This window comes from Phyllostomus discolor, chromosome 3 (genome assembly GCF_004126475.2).
Source record: "Phyllostomus discolor isolate MPI-MPIP mPhyDis1 chromosome 3, mPhyDis1.pri.v3, whole genome shotgun sequence".
Lineage (NCBI taxonomy): Eukaryota > Metazoa > Chordata > Mammalia > Chiroptera > Phyllostomidae > Phyllostomus > Phyllostomus discolor.
The window spans coordinates 55,382,007-55,408,681 of NC_040905.2; the positions used below are offsets into that span (position 1 = coordinate 55,382,007).

The window sequence follows — 26,675 nt, forward strand, 5'->3', positions numbered from 1 at the left end:
TTCTGCTTGTATATCTTCTTTTCCTTTCATCCAGGGATAAGGTGCAGGGGTATGCAGGTGGGAGTGTTCTGTCTGACATGCAGGAAAAAAAAAGCTTGCAGTTCAAGGTGAGGAAGGTGGTGCAACCCGCATGGCCAGCTTTAGCCTCTTGTTATATCCCCGTCTTGCAAATTGTTCAATCCACTGGTGATTTGAATGGTTAGCACGATTGTCAGCTATCTCTGCACTCCAGCTTTTCTCTCTCCCGGCAGGAACATCTGGGACACAGACTTTACAAACAGTAATAATAACCCTACTTCAGCTTTCACATTTTTGCAGTTGTTATTATGTCATCATGGTAAATGACCATAATTGACCCCCACAATGAAATGTTGCCAACATTCATATGAATAGCAACTGCAATCGCACAGGCTAGCAGGCATGTGCTTTGCAAATAAAATTTTTGCTGAATAGCCAAAATCTCAAGTTCATTTGGGGACCTGAGTATTTCTGAATTATAATAGAAAAAGATTTGTTTCTGAGACAGAAGAATACCGCGTACAGAAACCTAAATAGGAGGTCAGGGGTAAGTAAATATTGAAGGATTTGCAGGAGTCCTTATAATTTTGGGGCTGATTTAGATACAGAGTGATGAGTCATCAGATTCTTCACCTGAGCAGAGATCTTGTCATTCTATTTCTCATCTAAAGAGAATACACAAAATATGCGCATGTGCACACACACACAATTCTACTATTTCCACCATCCCAAAGTTAGTTGTGACCTTTCCTGACCTTCTCCAGAACTGGCATACAATAAGGATGTAACAAAATAGTGAAGAAAGAAGTGACAATGCCAAAAGGCATATCAATTCTGACTATAACTGTGCATTTTAATATTGTGCTCAGGATGTAATTTCAGCTAAATTAGTCTTGACAATTTTCAGCTGATTTGGTTGAGAAATCAGGATCATTTCAATAAATGAATGAATGGGTGAATAAATGAATGAAAGCTATGTATCTGCTCCTATTTCCTAAGGAATCTATTTTATCACAGAATGCCTATTTTTTTATTGGGCTTTTTTTTCTCAAACCGGGCATGTTGCCCTAAAATAAAACACAACCCAACACAGAAAGCAGGAACCTTGAAATTAGCTTTATTTAATCAAAAGAAACCTTGCTGGTTCAATCACTGTCATTCAGATTCAGTTAAAATTACTCACACAGGGTTTTCAAACCTGCTCCAAAGTTGTCTCTTAATTTCTCCTCATGCTACAGACACAAACTTCTCTCTAATTCTGCTCCTGTGCTTAACAAGAGCACCTCTGGGAAGAATACCCAGCAGTCTCACATCATTGTTGATATAAAAATTAAGAAAGATCATGAACTTCTTATTATACAAAGAAGATAATGGAGTTTATTCGACTATTCTTATGATTCCCAAGTTATAGGGAAATTGATAAAGAATTTTCCCAGGACAGACTCTATCACTTTAAATCAACTAGTTACAAGAGTAAATGTCCTGTTATTTTCTCTAGCATGAAGAGTTATCCCCCCAGAAGATAACACAGGATAGAATACAACTGCCTTCAGACTGTTTCCGCCGTCCTAAAAATTCTTCCACCCCTTAGGTGCCTATTCACCAGTGGTTTGCTTTGGTCAGCGAGCCCTTGGAGTGGGTAAAAAACCCAAACTACCCACCACTTCTCCTAGCCCTCACTGAAAATAGATTTGTGTCTTACTCCCATCTCTCAACCCAACCAAAATTCTCCACTGCACTAGTGTGGCAAGGGTAGATATTACCAGAAAATTTACCAGTCTCATGCTTTTTTCACTGGATTATGAATAGCTGTAACATTTAATAAATATTTTCAATTTTGAAAAGGGGCTTATTAATCCAAATGAATCTCTCCTTTGTTAAATGGATAGACAAAGATTTTCTGTTCAGAGAAGACTTGTCTTCCATACTTCCTTAATTCTGCTCTGGCATGCTGAAAGTCAGCAACTTGATTCTCCTCTTCTAAAATGTTCCCAAGTTGGGCTCGAAAGTCAAAATCACATTAAAGTGTCTTAACTTTCTTCTTAGTTTTGCTCTAAAAAGAGTTAAAAACAAAAGAAAGGCAGAGGCATTTAACTTTTCTAAACTGCATTTATTGTTTTTCTCTTTCTCTTCAACAGAAAGGAACTGGGATGGGAGAGGCCAAAAGGCAGACTACCATTTGCTGATCTGGGGCTGACTTACTGTTAACCAAGCAAGGCCTAGATCAGCGCCAACAGAACTCATCAGCCATTGTGGGCTACAGAGGTGCTCCTCATGAAATTTGCAAGTGGAGAGAATTATGTGAAATTGTTGCTGCTTGTGTTGAATTTTTGAAGTTTGTAGATTCCTTTATTAACTCAATTTTGTATAGTTTTGACCAGAGAAGAACTAACCACAAGCTTGAACTATCAGTCTCTGTGCTCAACTCTCCTTCCTGTGGGAACAAGCTTGTGCTTTCTCCTTATTTGGTCATGGGCTGTTCAATGTGTCTCCTCTGGGTTCTGAGTCTTTTTCCTGGACCAGTGTTTCTTACCTAATAGCTACATCACTACATTATTAAAATATGCAAGGAAAATTAAGTTTATCATGTTATATGTTTAAAAGATGCTCATTAATCCAAATGACTACTGCATTTTGAAATGTGTGCTCATTTTCTTTTGTTTGTTTTCGTACTATTAAGATACTATTTTTTATTGAATTTATTGGGGTTACATTGGTTGATAAAATTATATAGGTTTAAGGGGTACATTGTACTGTGTGTTCACCACCCCAAGTCATCTCTCCTTCCATCACCATTTATGCCCCCTTAACCTCTCCTTCCTTCCCCTATCCTCATTTTCCTCTGGTAATGGCCATATTATTGTCTTTCTATGAGGTTTTAGTCCAGTATCAGAATGTCATTGGAATTTCAGTACTCAATATTATTATTTTGCTTAATCCCTTGACCCTTTTCACCCAGCTCCCCAGCCCCCTCTCCTTGGACAGCTATCCATTTGTTCTCTGTATCCATGAGTCTGCCCCCACCTTTCTTATTAGTTCATTTTGTTCACTAGATTCCACATATAACTGAAATCATATGGTACTTGTTTTTCTCTGAGAAGCTTATTTCACTTAACATAATGCTCTCTAGGTCCATCCATGCTGTAGCAAAGGGCAAAATTTCCCTCTTTTTTATAGCTGAGTAGTATGTCGTTGTGTAAATGCACCACAGCTCTTTTATCTACTCATCTACTAATGGACACCTAGACTGCTTCCAAATCTCAGCTATTGTAAATAATGCCACAATGAACATAGTGGTGCAAATAGTTATAGATCATTTACTTGTATCAGGTACTATTCTAGTCACTTATGCAAGTTCCCAGATAAGAACTACACTTTCTTTGGCTATGGGTATTGCCATTAGTAGGATGGTCAATGGAATGTAGTTAAAAATGATGTCTAAAATTCTGAATTGTCTCCAGTTTGAAGACAAGCTGCTTTTCCAGGACTTTGGCTCTTATTTCTACAAGCTAAACTATTTTTTGAGCCAGCAACCTAAACTAACTTTGTAAATGATGGAGCCACAGGATGAAAGGAATCTAAGTTAACAAAAGTAGCTAGCTACCCACTGTTCTAATCTGGTCTGTTTAATTAGAGATAAATAAATTATTTATTTAAGATTATTAGATCTTTCTTATAGGAATACAGCATTTACCCTAGTGAATATGTGCAGTTTTCTAAGATGAAATGATAATAGTGTTTACTAGGCATATTCAGAATTTTATTTTTATGTATTTTTTACAATTATAAAGAAACAAATTTCTTCATTGCATCTGGGCAGCTGTTTGCCAATCATTCCTCATTCTAGCCCCCTTCCCACACACCTACTGAAGTTGGGAAAGAAGTGATATTCATAGTGACATAAGTTGTAGGCTCAGTGGACAACACATGATGGGCCCAATACATTCTGATTATTATCAGTATTCAGCACTGTTTCACCACTCAGTTTCTAGAGGAAAGCAACATTTCCCCATTTAGCTATTAATTCTCAATCTCTTATCCCAACTATTAAGAGTGGACTGCATTTGCCACTCAGATCTTCTCGCACTCATAGATAAAGGATATTTTTGCTTCATTAGACACTTGCTGCTTTTTCTCTTTGCTCCTCTTGTGCTATGTTGCAAAGAACAACCTGTAATAAGTTGCTCCCACTTCACTACCAAAAATAAAATCTTTTAAAATTAATTGCTTTCATTTCAACTGTGATAATGTCAAATTTGGCACAAAACCATGATAATTGAACATTTTTGACCTCAAAATCTGCCAGAAAACATTGAAGTCAAAAGAGTGTTTAAAATGTAGACAACATTCATCTGGGGAAACAGTTAGGAAGACACTAACATTTAGGGTTCTAGATCCCAACCTTTCCGTTTCTACCACCATAACCTAGTTCTTAGCAATCGGTCCTTCTACAACTTTTCATAGGTTTTATTGTCAGCATCATTCACTTGGAATTCGGCGTGTAATTATCATTATAGTTGTTTATCTTTTTGAATGCAGGTTCTGTCTCCACATTTAGCTTATAAATCAGGCACCATTGTATATAATCTGATGCAGCCCCAGCTTCTAGTACAGCTGCTGCATGGGCAGTTGGCTCAGTAAGAGTGGACTAATGATGATATATGCTAATACTGTTCTCCTACAGCCCAGTGTTTCCAAGAAGAGGGGTTGGAAAGGAAAACTCAAAAAAAAGCCTGCAGGATGAGAGGGGGCTTTGGGGGATGGGCGGAAAGGTGAAAGGGATCAAGAAGTATAAATTGCCAGTTATAAAAATAGTACAAATTAGCAGTTGTACAAATTACCAGTTGTAAAAGTATAGCACAGGAATCCAGTCAATAATATTGTAATAACTATGTATTTTGTCAGATGGTTACTAGGCCTAGAGAGGTGATCATTTCATAAGCTGTATAAATGTCTAATTAGTACAATGTACACCTGGAACTAATATAATGTTGTATGTCAACTGAAATTAAAAAATAAATTTTTAAAAATATGAAGAAAAAAGCAAAGGGGAACAATTTTTTTCCACAAAACACATACACACACACATATGAGGCCCCACAATAGGTTTTTTTCTGATGGGACCAGTGTTTAGGTTTATACTATTCCCCTCAGGAACCTCTTAAATTGTGGTTCTTAATTTAGTATGCAGCACTTGAATTTAATGATAAAAAAATGTGAGTTCAGAGAACTGATATCTAATATCTTACAAGCTGCAGGGAGTATTTTATGAGTATTAGCATAGATAAGGTTCTTATTTGTACTTATGTTCAAGTGGAAAATATTTTAAGGCTCTTTTTTTCAATCGCTTTGCTGGTTCTTAATTACCAAGTATACTATTGTTTATTTATTTGATTTACTTTGTAAAATGTTTATTTTATGGTATTGATCTCCATGAAAAATATAGGGAATGACATTACCACAATATATCTCAGACTCTGGAAAGGGCATGTACCAATGCGACATTCCTAACAGATGCCAATTTTATATAAATATCACTGTAGAGGCAGAAGTCAGAGTAACCCGACAAAACAAAAATAAGTATTTAACTGAAAACCCCTATTTTTTGCCCTGACTGGCGTAGCTCCGTGGACTAAGCGTGGTCTGAGAACCAAAGCATCGCAGGTTTGATTCCCAGTCAGGGCACATGCCTGGGTTGCAGGCCACAGCCCCCAGCAACCGCACATTGATGTTTCTCTCTCTCTCTCTCTCTCTCTCTTTCTCCCTTCCTCCCCTCTTTAAAAATAAATAAATAAATAAATTATTTTAAAAAAATAAAAAATAATAAAAACCCCTATTTTTCCCTTTTAATGTAGTGGTTCAAAGCAGTCTCTTAATTTCCTGATTCATTAGAAAGGCAATATGGTAAAGGGGTTAAGGAGACAGGCTGTGGAACCAGACGACCTAGGTTGGGATCTCAGGTCCTTCCTTTACTAGTTGTTAAGTGTAGAGCACATCACTTCTCTGTGCTCCCATTTCTCCCCCTGCAGAAACTGGAGGGGACTGGAGTCTATCTCACAGAGTAGTTCTGAGGACTGGGTAAATAAACACATGCAAAGCATGAAGCATGTGGCCTGACACATAGTAAGTATTCAAAAGATATTAGCAGTGATTTGGGGCTAGTAAGTATTCTAGATGCATCAAGTGCTAAAATCACCATTTGACTTTTCACTTTCTGATGAGAGAATGTAAACCAACATTCGTGTCATATTTGAAGACTTAATTCCCTCTTGTCACTTCCAGGTGAGATTCGCTTAAGAAGAAAATAACCTCAATAAGTAAAAAATTACATTGGAAGATAGAAAAAAATCTCTAGTGATTTTTTTATAAAAGTATTAACAAAGGTTTAAAATTTTTCTCATGCTTAACATTGCATTGTATTGCTTACACCTTCATAGTTTTTAAGAGGACTGAATCAAGGACTCGCCTAGGATTAATTGTAAAACAGGAAAAAAAAAAGGTCATTACCTCCCATTGTGATGTCATCTCTTTCTCCCTCACTAAGGATCTATCCTGAGTCCCATTTTCATTGTCTCAGAAGTCATCCAAGTTTGAAGAATGCCAACTGAAGTATGAATTTGTTGTTATTTTTTCAAGCACAGTCTCACTTTAATTGAAAACACCTGAAATGAAAAATGCCGATCTGATTTTGTGGAGTCCTACTGTTTTGCCGCATATCAAGGTCCACATTTCTTTATGGCAACTGCCTTCCCTGCACTCTTCTCACATTTCCCATGTCCTTTATGACCATGCTGTTTGATCCAGAAGTTGGCATTTGTTTTTAGCTAAGCCAATATCCTACCTTTGATATTTTAAAACTTGGGACAGAGAAAGGCAGAGTACTTTCTCTCCTGGGCTAAAGATAGACTATATTAAATTTAGGAAGCATTAGTTACCATATTTACATCAAACAGGAGAAAGATGACACTGATACATAAAGACTAGAGATGTAAAGAGTTTGGGAAACATTAGAGACACTGATTCCATAAGACTCCTTAGGAGGGTGTGAGGGAGAGAGGCCAAACAGTTTTCCTGACTTTCCCATGGCTATTTTCAGGTTTTCTTTGGAGAACTGGAAACATCTCCTATGCTGCCCTTCAGAATCCCCTGACCCAAATTCTTTGTCCAGCCAGGCTGTGGCCACTGGTTCAATGCTGGCTTCCATTAGCTTCTTAAAAGCAGATTTAGATGGCATCTCATGGAAGGCGCAACCTCTGTATTTCTCATTTCCTACCTGGGGATTACCCTTGATGCTCCAGTGTGGGAATCTGTCCCACATTCCTGCATGCACCATATGGAAATCCAAGGGACTTCATGCCCATGGAGTCACCATTGACCAATGGAAGCCAATGAATAAAGGCTTTCTCCTTTTGTCCCAAGTCTCAGAAAGGCTGAGCACCAGTCACCTAAACCCCTGATGCATTTTAGGGTGGCCAACTTAAAAACTCTTCCTTGAACTGGTTTCTCTTCCTTCCTTGTTTCTCTCCCTCTGCCCTACACCCCTGTTCCCTGGCATCATATTCCCGGATAAACGCTAAGGAATTCTTCATGTCAGGCTCAGCTTTTGAGGGAACTTGAGCTAAAAGACTCAGTATTCTTTCAGCAAATTTGCTTTAGTTAGATTTCAGTCATAAAAATAATAAGTAAAAAAAACCATTCTAGTCCCAGCTAAATAGTTAACACAATGACTATGACTTTGGGAAAATTGACTAATCTATGCCTTAATTCATTCATTTATAAAAGGGAGGAACTGGGCATATTTCTAAGACACCTTTCATCCCCAAGTTTCCACATTTTAAATAAAAGGCTTTATGTCTCAGAGAAATAAATCTCTAGTGGTGTCCATGCAGATATTGGGACAATCAATTCCTCCTATATTTCTGTTTCTTCAGTGCTCACATCCTTGGCAACACCATGGCAAAACTAGCCTTTGATTGCCCTGTGTCCTTTAATCCAGGACACCAGGGAGGAATTAGTGAGGGTGGTTACATGTGGGAATGGAGTTTATAAATTATTTCCTTAGCATATCTGAATCTCTGAACCTGCTCCAAAAGAATCTTTGAATGATTCTTGGCCTAAAATAAATTATATTATCGTAGAAAAAAGTTAATTCATGAAAAAGAAATTCTATGAGAAGTTCTTGAAAGTTTTTTTTATCTGTGAAAACTTAAGTCTTATAGGATTCTGGAAGGTTCCTGTAATTTCTCTTGGTTTCAAGATTCTCAAACTTGGAAGCTGAGGTATGGGCAATTTTGGTTGTTGATCCTAACTCAATCCAGAATGGCTACTATGATCTTTGTGGATAAGGAAAATGGAGGACCAGGCACCCATGTTAGTCCTAAGGACTGGCTAAACCTGGTTCTGGCCTTCAGTCAAAGCTTTAGATGGGAGATCTTATGTTTGCAAAATGTCTAATGCTCCACCAACCTTATCTGAAGCTCCCAGAAAGGCTTTGGGGACTGTCAACAGAACTACAGAAAAGTCAGTAAAGAGTAATGGACCTCTCAAACACAAACAGACAAACTTCCCTGCTAAAAAGGTGACAGAAAAGACTGTTAAAGGGAAAAAACTGTTAAAGGGCTCCTGCCTCACATGACACCTATCTATAAATAGGAAAGTTCTTTCCCTTCAGTCCTCTAGACTTTGAGAGTTTCCACCTGCCTGACGAACACCAGATCATCCAGCTCCCCTTGAACAGAGTGCCTCTCATGATCTTCAATGAGGTGAGGAAACTCAAAAGGCTGTTACATCTCAGTCCCCTTTCACCTCTGAAGATGCCCTTCCACCGTGGGAGTCCAATCCATTGCAGTCTCCCTCAAGCATCCTGTCGACTCTGGATGTTGAATTGTCACCTGTGTGCTATGATGTAGAGAATTAGTTTCTTAGTGCTTTATAGTTTGTGTGTATATATTAATAGTTTGTATTAATAAAGCAATTCTTTCACAGAAAAAAATTCTCAAACTAGGGATTTTGACCTCAGAGCATTTCCCTGTCTTCCTCTTGCATCACACCTCAGACTCTTCTCTCAGGGCATCTGGTTACTAGAGGGCACATTCCCTGGTGACTCAGGCTAAGTATTCAAGGCACCTCTGTCATCTTTAAACCTCTGTACTGTGAATTAACATCTGACTTTCTTGTCTTTGATGAGGACTGGTTGCTTTTCCAATTCTTCCTTTCACTTATTATTGACATCCTTCCAAAGATAAAACCAGAAGGAATAAAGTGAATAGAGGAAAAAATTATATGCTTACAACAAACTTTTCTAAAAATCCCACATATTTGATGGTAAAGAAAATATGGATTAATGACCTAAACAAATCAAATTAATAGAAGACATCTCTAAGAGCAGATTCCTAATATCCCAGATCATTTTGAACAGTGAGTGCATGTGACATGAAGTGAGAGCTGACACAGTGAGATCACAGCAAGGAATAGAGGTTAGGCAGTAGAGGACAAGTTTAGCTCCACCTAATGCATTTGGGCAAGGGAAAGGGGAGACGGGGGAGTATTTAATACTAGGGCAGAAAGAATGGCTTTAGAGTAAAGAATGTCTGCATAATCAAGGTTTTAGGATAACAATGAGTCCCAGATTTGTTGTTTGATCCAACTAAAACTGAAGCAGTTTATAAAATCTTCTCCATTTAGTGGCATTAAGAAGGTAGTGATTTGTGGCAAACATTTTTGTGGAGCCAATTTAATTAAAGGAATAGTGCATTGCTAGGTTTTGCATGAATTTGTGCAGTAGAAAATAACAACAGAAACTACCAGGAAAATTAAAATGAAGTTGAGGAATATGTTTGCTTTGGAAACTAAACTGAGTAACCACAAAGATGGAGACAAATTTTTTTTTTAATTTTATTTTAATCATTGTTCAAGTACAGTTTTCTCCCTTTTACTCCCATTCCAGCCCACCCACCCAACCCTCCCCACTTCCCTCCCATGGCCACCCTCCCCCTAGCTTTTGTCCATGTGTCCTTTAAATTTGTTCCTGTAAACCCTTCCCATTCTCCCCTGAAATTCCCTCTTCTCTCCCCTCTGGTCACTGTCAGTCTGTCCCCTATTTCAGTGTCTTTGGTTATATTTTGCTTGTTTCTTTGTTTTGTTGTTTAGGTTCCTGTTAAAGGTGAGATCATATGGTATTTGAGACAAAAAATTTTTGCAAAGCATGTGTGAGCTCTGATTTTTAAAAAATGGCTTTGAGCTCTAGACGAAGGTCAAAGGAGAATGCAACAAAAGCTGCTGCTGCACAAGGCCCGTGCTGGCTCTCCTATGAGGCAGACTACTCACAGGTTTCAACAAAGCAGGGAGATTGGGCATGAAATCAAAATAAGGCAGGTTCCTCTTTGATGAATGTACCCAGAATTTTGCAAACTGGAAAACATCTAGAAGGCAACTACTTTCATTTCCATATCACATTAAGTAGTGCTTTTTTGTAAACTAAACTTTCAATTTGAAATACATGTGAAGGTAGGAATAGGACCCAGTCTCTCCACTGGAGGCTTCTGTGCGACCCTTCTCAGGGCCAACATGAAATCCCAGTGGACAAAGTGAAAGCTCTGAACTGGAGAAAAGATGGAATCAAAGTGGATCTGACCCAACCCGGTACCCAATTTTGCTCATCTTAGCATTGCTTCCAAAAACAAATGAAGGCTCCACTTTCTAGAACATTACTTTTTTTGCTGCCATTACTGTTGATTTCCTTCTTTTAAAAAAATTGTGGTAAGAACATTTAACATGAGATCCACCCTCTAAAATTTTAAGTATACAATAGAGTATTGTTAACTACAGGCACAATGTGGTACAGCAGATCTCTCAAGTTATCATTTCTATATCTAAAAGCAACTGAGGTCTTGATCATTCCTTACCCTAATATTCATAGCCATGAAAACTAAATATTAACCAGTTATGGGGACTTGATGACAAAGTACATTTTTTTTCTATTTGCCTCTGTCACAATGTTCCCACCCAAAATTTTTTCAAATAATGTTTTCCCTTTAAGGGAACAACTGGTGGAATACATCCTGAGATATATCCTGAGGCCTTCCTCTTTTCCTCTAGCACACTAGGCATTTCCCCTCAGGAGAAAGAATGGTGGGGCTGGTGCATCCAATCCAGTATGACTAATACTGTATTCTCTTACTGCTGAGATTAGTTCCCAAGAAATCCTTTTATGTGTTAGTTTGGAGAAACTTTGACTCTCTCATTCCTCTTGGGGATTGCTCTCTTGACTTCCTGCAGAGTTACACATTGGCTATAAATTTTTCTTCACCAGAAAGGTGATCTTTTAAAACAGGAATTTTCCTTTAAGTTATTGAAATAATTATAGGAAATGGTTAAAAGGTATTAATAACATTTCAGAGGAGTTTACATCATGTACTCTACAAAGCAAATGGTCATTCTAAAGGCCAAAATATCTAGTACTAAAATTTCAATGAGATTCTGATGCTGAACTAAATCCTCTGAGAAACAAGGAAACTGGCTTATTTTGCAGCCTACAAAATTTATTACACTCCAGGGTATAAAGCAAGGCAAAGAACTTTATTTCCTGTGTTATGTATTTCAGTAAATATGTCTGTGTCTCCAAAGGATAACAGTTTTAAAGGCCCTAAAGATTTTGAGTCCTAAGACTACATTTTGGGGATGATTGCACCTTGCTTACATAGGCAGAACAAAATCTCTATTTTTCACAGAATTTGAAAATCTATTACTTCATCAGTTTCCCAGAGTTATGTAAACAACATTTGCAATAACATTTATAAAGTAGACATGTAGATGTCATAATAATAAAGTCATGTTTCTTATTTCCTTTCCTTTCTTATTGGTAAGAGAAGAAGATTTAAGAAAGTAAGAAATGAGGTTCCTCTTGAAAGAATTTGATGAAAATAACTCTTGGAATTCTAGCCTGTTTTATCGGCTCCCCACCTCCCTTTTGTGTCAGTTCAGAAACTTAGCTGTGAGAAGGAGGTTGTTAAGTGTAAACGAATCCATCCTGATTTTCAGGAAGCCCCTGCTGTCATTGTTCAGCCACTCAGTTTGAATCTTTTACAACATGATTTCTGAAAAGTGAGGCATGAGCAGGCTGGAAAAAGTGACCAAGCACCTCCGCCTTCTCAGCTCTGCTGGATAAGGGAAGAAAACCGTAGCAAAACTCCTTTTCTGCCACTCAGGATTGAGGTGGGAGCACCTGGGGTTTCCAGTTTTAGAATATAACTATTTGGGCAATTAGAAAATCTCTGAGCATCTCTCTCCCCTGGTATTTAGGTAAATTAATAACATTAAGCCTTTCTAAAATAAGAAGTGGGTTACAAGATATGCCAAACTACCATGCGCATAATTTGCTCAGTTACCTTTTCCCCAAAGGAGACTCATGAAGTTCCAATCCTACAGCATTATGGCTTGTGAGTCCATAGACCTGGAATATCTATTTCCCACACATTCAAGACAATAAAACTTTGTTATCATGCACCCTTATTTAACTCCAGTGCCCAGCACAAGGATTTGTTTTAATGTCCCAGTCTAAATCTCCTGCAGCAATATTTTTTTCAGGGAATAGCTTCTATTCATATTGCTAACAGCTCTTGAATTCTCCGATTTGTCTGTTAGAATACCCCCTTTATTTTTATATTTCTTAAGTTTTATATTTTGCCACATGCAGTACAAAGTAAATTTTTTAAAAAGCAGCAATATGACATGTGGCACATGGGTTAATTAGATAATTCAAGAATCAGTAGAAGCTTTGATCTCAAAGTACAAATATTTCTTCTCCGTTTTCTATAAACAGGAATAAAAGAACCTTTATAAAGTTTCCAAGAGTTAAGCAAAACCCATCTTATCTGTGACTGATAGGATTCTCAGTTCCTGGAAAAGAAAGTTACTTATTTATTATTTCGAGATGCTTAAGTAAGCTTCCCACTGGGTCCCTATACAACCTGAAATTTATGGAAGGCAAAGCCTAAAATCCTTTCTTGATCTAGATCAGATAACCTTATACATTGTTTAATTTGGCAGTGTAAGAAAATAGAAGGACTCTGAGATGTGAAGTTAGAATGACCTGGATTTAACTTCAAATCATTACAATTTATTTGTCCTTGGGAAATTTTTCTCATCTGAAAAATGGGGTAATAATATTATCTAACTCATGGTAGTGATGGAGAATAAAGATTTTAACAGGCATTTTTAGTCGTATTTCTGGAATTCATTAATCTTTTCTCCCTTGCAACCATTGCATTGCAACAATTTCCATCTGAACCCGTGTGATTCTAGAGGATTTGACCCTTCCCTGCATGTGTAATCTAATACACTCACAATCAGCATATGTACCCCTGGTCACAGGTATAGTTTCATGGGGGGTTTGACCTAGGGTGAATTTCAGGACTTTTGTTGAATAAGGACAAAGAAACTCTCTGTTCAACTACACAAGAAACAAAGTATGTAGCTTTGGGTACTTTAGAGCAAACATCTTAACATCATAGGGGAGTCAGCAGAAGGGCTGAATGGTCATGCCTCACCTGATGCCAGCCCAACCTCTGGACTGTCCAGTCACATGACCCAATACACTCCTTTTCTTTAAGCCAGTTTGAAGGGTTTCTTTTAATTACTTTTTAACCAATATGTTAAACACACACAGGATAGGATTGAATGTGATTTTATGTGAATTATGATTTTATGTGACTGTTTTCTACAGTCCCTGGACACATTATTTAAGTGGGAGAAAATTTTCCCCCTTTGAACTATGTGAAAATTCCAGAAGCCCCATGATTTTTTTGCTCACACTCAGGTAATAAAATTAAAAAATCTTACAGTCGTTTTAAGTTATAAAATATAGCCACACTTCAGAAATATAAAGTCTCAAAAGTTCAATATATTAAGCAATTCATCAATGTTTATTCAAAAGAAAGGCTTCTCCTCATCTCCAGCCTATAATTGGCAAGCCACCTCCATTCATTCACTTACTCTTCATCTGATTAGTTGTCACTATCTCTCTCATGTGGGTCACAGGTAAAGGGAGGAGAAAGATCAAGAGAATGAAACGGGTGTTATTTGGCTGTTGGGTGGTAAAGTGGTATTCTAGCTTCCTATTCTCTGGACAGACATATGTTCAACATGGATTCTTTCTTTGGGGACAAATCCATGAGCTCTTCGGAAGCCCCCACTGGCTCTCTCTGACCACAGCTTCCATGACTCACGAAAGACACATTTCTCTGACCCGCCCTTCTCCATTCCTCACAGGCTTCTGTTTCACCACATATTTCCCTCCTCTGCGGTAGGAGTCTTAATGACCTTATTCAAAATAATTTTTTAATGTTGTAAGATCACCCATACCTGTGTAAAAGTCATAAGAATATAAACTCACACTTGGAAATATTCATCTACCATAATTTGAAATTTCCTTTACAAATTAGGAGGTACAAATTGGTAGTTGCAGAATAGTCATGAGGCTGTAAAGTACAGCCTAGGGAGGATGGCCAATAATATTGTAGAACCACATGTTGTGCTGGTTGGGGCTGGAAGTTTCAAGGGGAAACACTTTGTAAAGTGTACAGCTGTCTGACCACAATGCTGTATACCTGAAACTGATACAGAATAATATTAAATGTAAATGTAATTAAAAATAAAATTAAAAATTATGAAGACAAATATCAGGGCAAGTCAAAGTGGCTTGAAAATTAATTAGGAATAAAGTCCCTCTGATTTGGAAAATAGCTAACAAAAGCCAAAAACAGAACAAACTGTTTAAATACATTGGAAAGGTGGCAAATCTGCTCCCATGGTTCACCCAAATTAGCAATACAATAGACAAAAAAACTAATAGCTTGGAATATTCATGTTTAACCAGATGGTAGCTTTAATTTGCTTTTGATGAAATCCCCTGGCATCACCCATGGACCAAAGATGGTTATGTAATCATAGGGCCTCCGCCTTATGCTCTCTCTGAATTCACAATATTCCTATTGGACCTACGATTTCTTCTATAACATTAGCTGTCCTAGAGCCATGCTGCCTTCTGAGCCACTACTTGTACAAGTACTTATGGAAGCCTTAGCTATTTCCCCAAATTTATGCTACCATATACAGCAGCACTAAAAAAAAAATGTACCATTATTCTATCTCAAATGTCTGCAACTCAACAGCTATAATTTTCAACTACCAATGTCAATATTTCTTTGATTCTACTTGGGTATCAGGTTGTCTCTAAAGTATATTTTTAATTTTCTGTTTGGGTATCATGACCTTCTTTTGGACATCAAGAGTGTGGCATCTTGGCTCACATTCATTTTTATCATGTAACTTAATAGATTTTAGCATGGGACCCAGAACCTAAACATTCTTGGAAGCAAGCAAACAAAAGCTACCAGCTTTCTTATTTTGGCAGTCCTATTGTGGTACAGAAGCAGAAGTAAGCCAAGATAGTGTATATTCTAAATTATTTATCATATGAATTAATAACCAATCACAAGTAATATTTGTTCCTCTACCTCCCAATTTTAGTTGATTTGAAATTAGGACAGGATGCAAAGTGTACATTCAGATTTTCCATGGTTGATTCCTTTCTAATCACAAATCAGTATAATTTTCCTGCCAAAGGACTAGGGAGGAAAGGGAACTAAGTGCTAACTCTCCCTGGGAATGATAATCTTTGAAATACCCTTGCTAAAATTTTGTTATTGCCCTGTACTTTGTAGTCCGCCTTGTACCTCTATCCCATGGCTACCATCTCACCAGGAGGAGATTTTTAAAAGAAGTATCCATGAAATCCATGAGCATTCTAAAGTCACCCTTTCCCTCTCACCCCATTACCCATTCCTCAGCAGCTACACTCCCTAAGCAGATTTCACAGAGGGCTGCACACCAGGAGGGGGAAAGGTAATGATGTGTGTTTGTCTTAAGTGTGCAACTCACATTTCAAACTTGTCTATAATTCCAGTAAATGAAAGGAGATGTTAAACCATAACAAAGGCTAAATAAAATGAAACATTAAACTGTAAAATGAATAAAAACTGTCATTAGGTGTAACCTAAACAGCCTGTGTGTGGTTTCTCAAATTACAAGTAAACAATACACATTAAATGTCAAGCAGCTTCAACAAAAAGTGTTTCCATGCATGTGCAAATACGGAGATGCACTGTAGCCAGCACCAGATCGCAGGCGCTTTGTGGCCAGTCATACACAAGAGCACTGAGTAGAAAGCCCACCGCCTGCCAGATTTGCCTTTTTGCCCTCGTTCAGTAAGGTTGACAGGAATTCTCTCTCTCTAACTGAATATCCAGTGGTTCTTCACTCCATTTTTGGCTGCTTACTTAACAAAGCACATCAAGGAGTTGTTGGAAACCTTGTTTGCATTTAGATTGTTTAAGTGGCAGAACTTTAAAGCCAAAAATGCATTCATAGCATGTATTCATAATAAAAATGGAACTGTCCACTCTACAATAACAGGTCATACAAAAATAAATACTTAAATTATTTCCTATTTCCTCCTTTCCATGAATCAGAAGCCCCAAACTCCAATGCCCACCAGGAACAGGCAATTTACATAACTGAGTAAGGTAGCTGGTGTAAAAAGGACAGTCTGTAGGGAGGTGAGGGTTTCAGATGGTGGAGAGTGTGCACCTGTCCCAAGGGTACATCCATTCGTCAACCCGTAAAATCTGTACTGCCCAAAGCATATCTCCAGACCAAATTCAGCCCACAGACTACATGCAGCAGGCTATTTTTTACCTTGATGTAATTAAGTTAAAATTAAAGGAGAGCTTAAGAAAGCCAGTATTCCACCAATCAGAGTTTTGGTTAAAAGTCCAAGTCAAGTATATACTAAAGGAGATAAAAATCTTTCTACTTTCACTTCTTCAACTCAAAATGAGGCAAACACTAATGAATCATAAAATCACAAGTGTGTTGCTGAAAAAAACACATATTTGAACAATTATGCTGTCATTTAGTTGTGATCTTTATAGTAATTCCAATTATATGTTGCCCCCATGCTCTAGTCATTTTGAAACAAGAGTTTTGCAGAAGAAAAGGACAATAATAGTAATCTGCATACACCGTGCAGATTATTTTGAATAACTGGGCTGGTAAACTACTTTTCCAACTTCATCTTTTAGTGAACATATGGCTGATTTGCTCCATGAGGAATCGTATGTAAAATAATGTCTTTATCAAACACTAAACTTTCTGCCTTGACATTAGCTGTTTACACTGATCTTAGCATGAGGTACCCAGCAAATATAACCACAGTGCCCAGGCCTAAAGAAATATGTTTTCAAAGAAAGAAGTAGAGAGTTTATTAATGAGCTAGTTTTTTGTCACAGGTCACCGGCTATTCATGTATATTATCTATTTTCATTATAATGATTTGGTTATTATAATGATTCTCTGAAGATGATTATTTACTTATACTGACAAGGAGACTGAAGCTCAGGGAGGTCAAATGACTTCTGATAGAGGAGGCTCTGAAACTCAATCTCAGCTGTACAGGTTTTATTCCCCCTAAATTATATTGACTTCTGTGCTTATGACAGTTTTTCAATGTATGGGTTCATGTTTTCTGTTCATGTTAAGTAATAAATTAAGAATTGTGGTCACTGTCACTGCAGCAAGTCCAGACTCATAGAAACGCAGGTACTTTCATCCCTCATGCTCCTTTATTAAGCATAAACATGATACAACTAGTGAGTAATGAGACACGCTGCTTTCAGTTTCCTGATACCCCTTTGGCAGATTCAAATTAATAGTTGTGTAGGAGAAGGCAGTCCCCACTGAGATTGGTGTCCAGCACAGAAGGGTCTATTTGGACTAATGGGAAGGAGTGGTGGCTGTTTGTCAGAGAAGTTGCTAGGCCTGCTCCTTTCCAGAGTTTCAGGTGTATGGTATTAGTGGTAACTGCACAAGGCTGTGAATCCTTTCTTGCAAAATTATTGTGTTTCAGCTGTTGGCCTAAAAAAAAAATGCAGCTATGCTCATAAGGAACTAGATCTCAAGTTTAATCAGTGGGAAAAATCTGTTTCCACTTCACAGGAAAAATTAACAAAGAGATCTCCCTAACAATTTCTGACTTTTGTCTCATTTTCCTTCATATTTCTGCCTTCCCTTTCTTCTTTCTCTATTAGGTTCAAATATTTTGTTTTGTTTTATACTTTTTTTACAATGTGAAACTTAGTTTCATTTCACCTGCTTCCCTATGCTAAAATTTTAATCCTTCACAGATTAAAACCTTTATTAATATTCTTGGAATGGATTTTTTAATAGAATCTCTTGAATGAAAAGCATTCTAAGTGTCATAAATAGATGCTATTTTTGAGTGGCTAACACATGGGTTTTGGAGTACATTGAATTTGATTCATAACCTATTCCTGGCATCTCCTCTGTGTCCAAGCCCTTGACACTTAGTAACAATATGACCTTAGTTACTGAAACTCCCTGTGCCTCCTCTTTAACATGCTGATAATAATAATAAATAATTTTCTGAGCACTTAGAACTTAGAATGTAGAACATTTAGAATAATGTCTGAAAACACACAGTAAATTGCTATAAAATGTTATTACTATTAATATTGGTGTGACTTTATGCAAGTTACTAAAACTTTCCAAGGTTTCATTTTTTTATATCTCAAAATTGGGATGAAAGTACTCTCATCAGAGGTGCATTGTAAATTCTAACTGATGTAACCTATGTAGAGTTCCCAGCAAACATGTTTTTCTAGATCAGCAACTTTCAAATGGTGTGCTGCAAGAATTCTTAAAACATGATATATGTACCTAACTATTTAGTCAGGGGCACTGACCTCTTTTCTTTTAGATTGTCAAAGAAAAAAAAAAAAGAAAACAGCCCACACAGAATAGACATCCACTGCAAATGCCCTGTCTTAAATAATAAATATATAGATCATATAATAGAGTTACATCTTACTGGTCACATCATATAATAAGGTTACATTTGATTGGTTAATTTTCCTACATGAAATTCTTATATATAAGTATAGGCACCTGGTTTTTTTTAAGAAAGTCACTTTGAAGCAAAAAGGATAGGTAATTACTATTATTTTTTGTGAATAAATCAAAATTATACCAACTTTTTGTCAGATCAGCAAAAAATATATCTAGTGTGGTGTAGAATTTTAGTAATTAATTTATGGGCCATGAGATGAAAACATTTAAAAATCATTGATCTAGATAGCAGGCACATTTCCCATGCAAACTCCAAACCTTGATCTCCTCATTTCCAAAGATCTTCACCTTTACCTCACCTCATCAACATCCCTTTACACATCTACTCTGGCCCTGGATGAAAGGGAGAGGTCCGTAAAATTTCAGATTCTAACATCTCTAGTCTTTGATCACAGATTTCTTTGCCCCATCATTGCCCTCTTTGGTAAAACCCTGACATTGGATTGAGTGTCAGCTTTCCTGTCCTTACATTGAGGTAGTCCTGTGATCATGGAGGGAACCACACAATGGCAAAGATTGGTGCCACCAAAAAGTCATAATTTCCAACTAATTGGAACTTTAGGAGTGGCTGATAATCTTTTTATTCTCCTAATCAATGCTCTCTCTTATGCCTTTTGGTGATTGTTTAAACCATTGTCATTTTCTTCAGACATCCATTTTGCTCTTAGAATGTAACCAATTTAACAAAGACAGTAGAAGTTTCCAAGCAAGAACTCTACCAGGTAAGTGGACAAGTACTAACATATCTTTCTCCTTCTTTTACACTTGCCAGTCCCTTTTCCAGGGCCTGGAGTCTGGAGTCTGGGCTCTTGCCAGCTCTCTGATGTCAACTCTGTCCCTGCCTGTCATGAGGAAATGCTTCAGACTAAAGAAAGCTAACCACTCCATCTGTACTCTTTACCACTTTTTCCTTCTTTCTCCTCAAGGACTTTACTTGTCTCCTCTCCTTCCCACTTGCTTTAAAATATGCTCATTTTTCTCTGATATTAACAGAGAAAAAAGTATTTCTTTTTCAAATTAAAGATAGTGGCAAATTCTATCCCTCTTTATTCACTCTAGATTTCAGTCCAATCTGTCTTCATTGTAACTATGCCTCATCATCATCTCTACCTCAATTACTGCCTATAATCTTGCCTCCAATTGGTCATCCTGGTGCCAGATTGGTCTCTAATACATTTTCTGCCTCCTCATGAAATTAATACTTTCAACTAAAAAATAGAGTCCTATCACTCCTTTTTAAAGAAACACTCTAATGAATTATTATCGCCCACAGAATAAAGACCAAATGTCTTAACATGCTAAGCCAGTTTTTCTTTCTATGGCTTCCCCTTATTTTATTAGCCTCATCTCTCACCACTCTGCCCTCACACTTTTAGCTTCAATGGGTCTCAGCCTTTTGCAGTTTCCTGAACATACCATGTTCTCTTTTGCCTCAGAACCTCTTCCCTTTCTATTTACCTTGCCTAAATTCTCCTTTCTCCTCCCAACCTGGCTAGTCCCAACTTGTTTTTCTGTTCTTAGCTTAACTGCCACCCCATTTAGGAAGCCTTCACTGACTTCCTGTGACTATTGGATACCCCCATGTTCTCCCACAGCACTCTGTTTCTACCTTCATCTTCTCCAAAAAGGTACGACACAACATTGTAATTGCCTATACAATTTCCCAAGTACCTATCAGACCACAAACTCCTTGAGGACACACATAATGACCTGTGCATTGTTCTATCCCAGGTGTGCTGAGCACATAGCAAGTGCTCAAAATATTAGTTGATTTAAATTTAATATTTTGTTTGGAGGTCTGGGCCTAGTATAATGTGGACTAAATGTGTGCTTGGCCTGTGTGTGTGAGTTCCTTTCCTTATAAATTGATTAGAAGATGGTCCCTGAGAGTAGTTCTATGCCTTAACCTTGCCAGTTCCTTCCTCTGGGCCTTAGATCTTATTCAACAGCACCATTTGGTAGCTAGAACCTACTCCCTACTGACAATTTCTTTGGCATTAACTATTGGCTTCTGCATTTCCAAGGCAGTTTAGGGCAGTGGATTTAATCTTGGACTCTGCACAGAAACAGACTTGGATATTAATCCCATTCTAGCATTTATTAACTATGTAGTAGATAGCTTCTCAGAGCCTCAATTTCCTCTCATGTGAAATAAGGAAGGCATATTTTTAAAGTGTTGTGAGAGTAAAATGAGATTATAATACCCACTGACTAATTCAATATTTCAATGCTATTTTCCTTTATCTTTGACCTTCCTCCTACTGGATGCCTCTAGGCAATAAATGCTTTCCTAAGGAGATATACCTCTTTCTTTCTTCCTTCCTTTCTTTTTCTTTCTTCCTCCCTCCCTTCCTTCCTTCCTTCCTTCCTTCCTTCCTTCCTTCCTTCCTTCCTTCCTCCCTTCCTTCCCTCCTCCCTCCCTTCCTTCCCTCCTCCCTTTCTTTTTCTTTCTTCCTTTTTCTTTCCTTCTTTCTTTTTCCTTTCTTTTTAGGATAAAGACTTTTTTGACATTTAATATTATTTTATATTAGTTTCAGGTGTACAACATAGAGGTTAGACAATTATATAATTTATGAAGTGATTCCCTTGATAATTCTAGCACTCACCTGGGACTATGTGTATTTATTACAATATTATTGACCATATTCCCTATGCTGTACTTTACATCCTCATGACTATTTTATAACTACCAGCTTGTGCTTTTTAATCCCTTCACCTCTCTACACTTTTCTTTAAATTCTCAGATATCACTGCTTGCTTGTTCTTTCCACTAGGCTTTGTTCTCATAAGCTTTTGATACAATGTTCTGAATACCAAGTTGGGGCTGACAAGTATTCCTCCTGACTCATTAAGTGAGTCTACACTATATCCTAACCCTCAAAATCTTGATTTTACAATATTTGGCAAACACACAATTGAATTCATTTGAGGTATATATTTAATAAACCTTGTCAGCAACACTCAAATTGAAGAAAGTGAAAAATATTTTGATTGTTGGCATCCTCCACTATATCAGTCAGGAATGCATTCTCTTACAAGCAACAGAAAACTTGATTATTATAACTTAAATAAATGAAGTTTCATTTTCCTTAAATGAAAAGAAGTCCAAAGGTAGACAGTGCCAGGCTGGGGTTACTATTTGACACTGAATTAACGTTAGCAGCTGGATTCTAAGTTATCTCTGTCTTGCTTCATCATCCTCAGCATGTCTTTCTTGTGCTAGTCAATTCATGATTGCATTGTGGCTGCTGTATTCAAGGTACCACAAGCATGTATTGAGCAGAAAGAAGAAGAAAGGGCAGATCCAAGCAGAAGGTATCACAGAACCCTCTCACCAGGCTACCACTAGTTACGTAGGTCTGAAGTCTGTCAGTTTTCACTAGAGTAGAATCAGTGTTTTGAGTGGAGCTGCATTCATTCCCCTCTGAAGGTTCTAGGGTAAATAAAGTCTGTTTTTTGACTTTTACAACTTCTTAAGGCTGCTCAAATTCCTTGACTCATGGCCCCTTCTCTCCATCTTCAAAACCAACAGTGTAGTATCTTTCTCACCCTGCTTCCATCTTCACATCACTTTCTCTGACAACAGCCAACAAAAAAATTTCTTTGCTTAAGAATTTATATGATTAGGTTGATGCTACCCAGATAATACAGGGTAATCAACCCTTCTCTGGGTCCTTAACTTTAATCACCTTTGCAGAGTCCTTTTTGCCACATAATATAACAGATTCACAGGTTCCAAGGATTAGAACATGGCCATCTTTGTTGAGATCATTATTCTGCCTACCACACTGCCAATTGCACTTTTGTGTTTTGGAAAGTTTTGGACTAGATCCCCAGACTTTAGAATAACTTTATAAATAAAGTTGCCTACCCAAAGACTAGAAGCAATATGGAATGAGAGAGCTTCAAGGAATCCTGAAGACAAATATTTGTCTCTGAGTACTGCATTCAACAAAGTTCATACATTCTTTTAGAAGTTAATTGAAAATTTCACTCTGGGTTTGTATAAAACACCATAAAGTCATCTCATCCTCCTAATGGGAATTTGCAGAAATGCTCAGGAAAGAAATTTAGCCTGAGACAGGGTTTTGAGATTAGGAGTGATGGAATCTAGTGGTCTAAAATTTCCTCTCACTTAAATGTAGGAATTACGGCTATGTGGCCATGAGTCCAGCTGACAATCATTAGTCATCCCTACATCAAGGCCCTTTATGTGTCTTCTGAGTCCTGTGACTGAGACATATATCAGATGAAATTTTATTGGTTCCTAAAGCATATCCCATATTTTTTAGCATTTTTGTTGTAGGTGTTGGCTATGACAGGTAGCAAAGACACTAAAAATGCCACGGGGAAAAGTGCTCCAAGGAGCAGAAATAATAAAATTACTTTTTATTATTCTTGGAGATTATTATTTTTTCAATGTACCTTAGTTGTTTGTTGGTCAACATGTCTTCATATTATGTAAAAGAAGGAAATTTCAAGAAAAGCAAGTTAGAAATTCATTAAATAAATACTTTTACAAAGATCAGGACTATAATGTTTAATGGACATATATGGCCATTCTCTGTCCTTTAGCAATTTTTTCTCCTCTACAAATAAGGCCTGAAAATCCCATTTCTACTCCCCTTTATTCTACTATTATAACTTTTCACAATTCATTGGAATTCAGTGCCATTATTGGTAAACAAACATAGATGTCCCAGAAAGTTCACAAACACTATAAATTATATGTGATTGACTGAAAGTTTTGAAATGACATTACAAGTTTGTTCTAGTCCCCATTAAAATAAAGTGAGGCAAAGTTGTATTCTGAAATAGCTATAGTAAAAGCAAGAAAATGTCAATAAGCAAGTCATGTTTTGTGGATATGGGCATATGACCAAAGATTTTAATTACAAAGGATGGAGGCAAAATATTTTAAAAGGAGATTTGTCCATATTATAAAGTCTTGATTGCAAGGGTCAGGAATAGAGTTTATTTTGTAACTCAATTGTTCATTAGAATGACTTAGTTAAAGTCTTAAAATATATGGATAATGACAGAGCAGATAATTATCTGATACTTAGGGTCATAGTGTCTTTTTGTAGCCAAAGGCCATGCTGACTGATCAGCAAAGCAATTCAGATTTGGTTGGTGTTCTATCATGTCACTTGTCCAATTCTTTAAATAACACCCTTCAATGGTTGAGCCCTCTCTGCAGAGAGTCTGTTTCACTGGGTCTGGGTGAATCTGGGCATAGAATGCTTTAAAAACTTCCCAGGTAATTCTAATATGAAGTGAGGACAAAGACATGTAGTTGTAGATAAATGGAAATGACTGAAGATTTTCCAATATGGGAGTGACATGGTGAATACATGAGTTTAAGGAACAACTAATCTGGGACGTATTGAAGGGATAAAGAGATAGAGAAATTATTTGTTTATTAATTTGACAAGTAACTATTACATGTAGTTTTGGGCACTGAGCTACAGTGACAATCCAGTTAAAAAAAATAGGAAAGACAGTGTCAGAAGAAAGAAATGGATTTTGCAGATATCAAGATCAGACAAGCAATACTATATGAAGTCAGTAAAGGAGAGGAGTCAAGAGACTCTGAAGTTTATCTCCTAGTGAATGGGAGGATTAATGTTTAAAAAAATTAAAAAGAAGAGACAGCTCTGGCAGGATAGCTCAGTTGGTTAGAATGTCATTCTGGACATCAAAATGGTCATGGGTTTGATTCCCAGTCAGGGCACATACCTAGGTTGCAGGTTTGATTCCCAGTTGGAGCACATACAGGAAGCAACCAGTTGATGTTTCTCTTTCACACTGATGTTACTCTCTTTCCTTCTCCCTATCTTTTTCTTCCTTCCTTTCTCTTCCTTTATCTCTCTCTAAAAAATCAATAAACATATCCTCAGGTGAGGATAAAAAAAAAGGCAGAGACAATTTCAGTGTCCTGATGAATTCAGTTTAAAATACATGAGACTTGAGGTAAAGGTGGATCATCAAAGAAGAAATGTCTAACTTACCTTTGGAGAAGCACTAGTTGGAATTTTGAAGTAATTTTAAAGGCTGAGTTATAAATTTCAGAGTCATCTGTGTTGTAAATGAAATCACTAGAGTGCCTAAGATAAAATGTATGGGGTTATAAATGAACAGAGATCTAAGGACAAAGGTTTAGGAAAAGAGGGGAAGAAGAAGGAGAATCTAGATAAGGTATAGTCAGGGACAAACACTCACCTGAAGAAACCACTGTATATTTGTATATGGAGCTTCAGATTTATTTCAAATTCATATAGTGGCATCAGAAGTCAAGCACCTACATGTAATCTATACTTAATATATTAAATATACACATATAATTACCAAAGATTAGTTTCTGTTATATAGCTTAACTGGCATTGAAATGATACTGGTTATAATTTAATTCTTGGCTAAATATATACTAACAAGTTGATATGACAGACAAGGGTTACTATTGGATGACCAATAAAATTTGTACAAATTCAATATAAAGTTGGCATAATTGGAATAAACTGTGAACAGCCAAAAAATAAGACATATGCCAACTAGCCTGGCATTAAAATTAAAGAATGAGATCACTGTTTTTCATTAAGGCTAAGGGCCCACCACATGTCTAAAACACTGATTTTTAGATGATAACAGAGTTTTCTAATTATAATTAGAGAAATGGAGAAACGATCTAATTCTCTAATTTCTACCTCCATGAGGAAAACAAATTGGTAGACTGAAATATTCTGGATAATCTTTTTCTCAGCTTAGTCCATGATGCAGCAGATATAAGGTAATTTAGATGGAACGTGGGAAGGCAGGGGTTTTGATACTAGTTCTGTCTTAACTCACTGTGGGATACCTTGTGTCCAGTTTCCTTGCTTGTAAATGTGCAAAAAAAAAAATTGGAAAGTGACTCAGAGGAAAGGCCTTTTTTTCCCATTACAGCCTATGAAAATCTACCTTGTCTTAGGTAGCTATAGGTTTTGTTTCTTATCCCTGGTATTTTTCATTATTTTATTGCTTTTTTCTTATACTTTTTTTTTTAGTTACTGTGACTAGCTTTCTAAAGACAACTGAAAGAAAAGACATTAACTAATGTTATTAAGTTATATTCCATGGAATTTACTGAGCACTTAGGCTCAGCTGTACAGGAAACATAAAAGAATTATGTGCCCTCAATAAGATATCCAAATGTTTAGGAGAAACCAGATCAATGTGCAAGCAAATATTAGTTTATAAAACAAATCAGTATATCATGAAGGACCCCAAAATGGCAAATACAATAAGAGATATTGTTTGTCAAGAACAAACAAACAATAACAACAAATGAGTAAGCCCAGAGGATTCTAGAAAGGTATAATAGAGAATTTGATACTGCATTTAAAAGATGAGTAGGCCTTGAGGAAAGACAGGGAGAACTGAAGCAAAAGTGTAAAAGCTGAAAAGGACTGGGAGAGTTCTGAGCAGACCATTCTGGAAAGACAACCTAATCCCTGCTCAAGTGATTTCCATGCTAGTTAGCTTCCTGGTTCTTGACTACTTCCATTTCTGACTTATAAAGAATTTTAAGTGGGCAGAAGACTATGAGTAGCAAGTCAGAGAGGTGAAGGAACATAAATTGCACTGTAATATAATAGGACATCCTTTACTTAGTTAAGCATTTATACAGCGTTATT

The 26,675-nt window shown here is 37.0% G+C and overlaps 1 pseudogene; it reads left to right on the forward strand.

Annotated features, from left to right (window-relative positions):
• The first annotated feature begins 8,293 nt into the window (after positions 1–8,293).
• LOC114493401 lies at positions 8,294–8,999 on the forward strand (annotated as a pseudogene).
• The last annotated feature ends 17,676 nt before the right edge of the window (positions 9,000–26,675 follow it).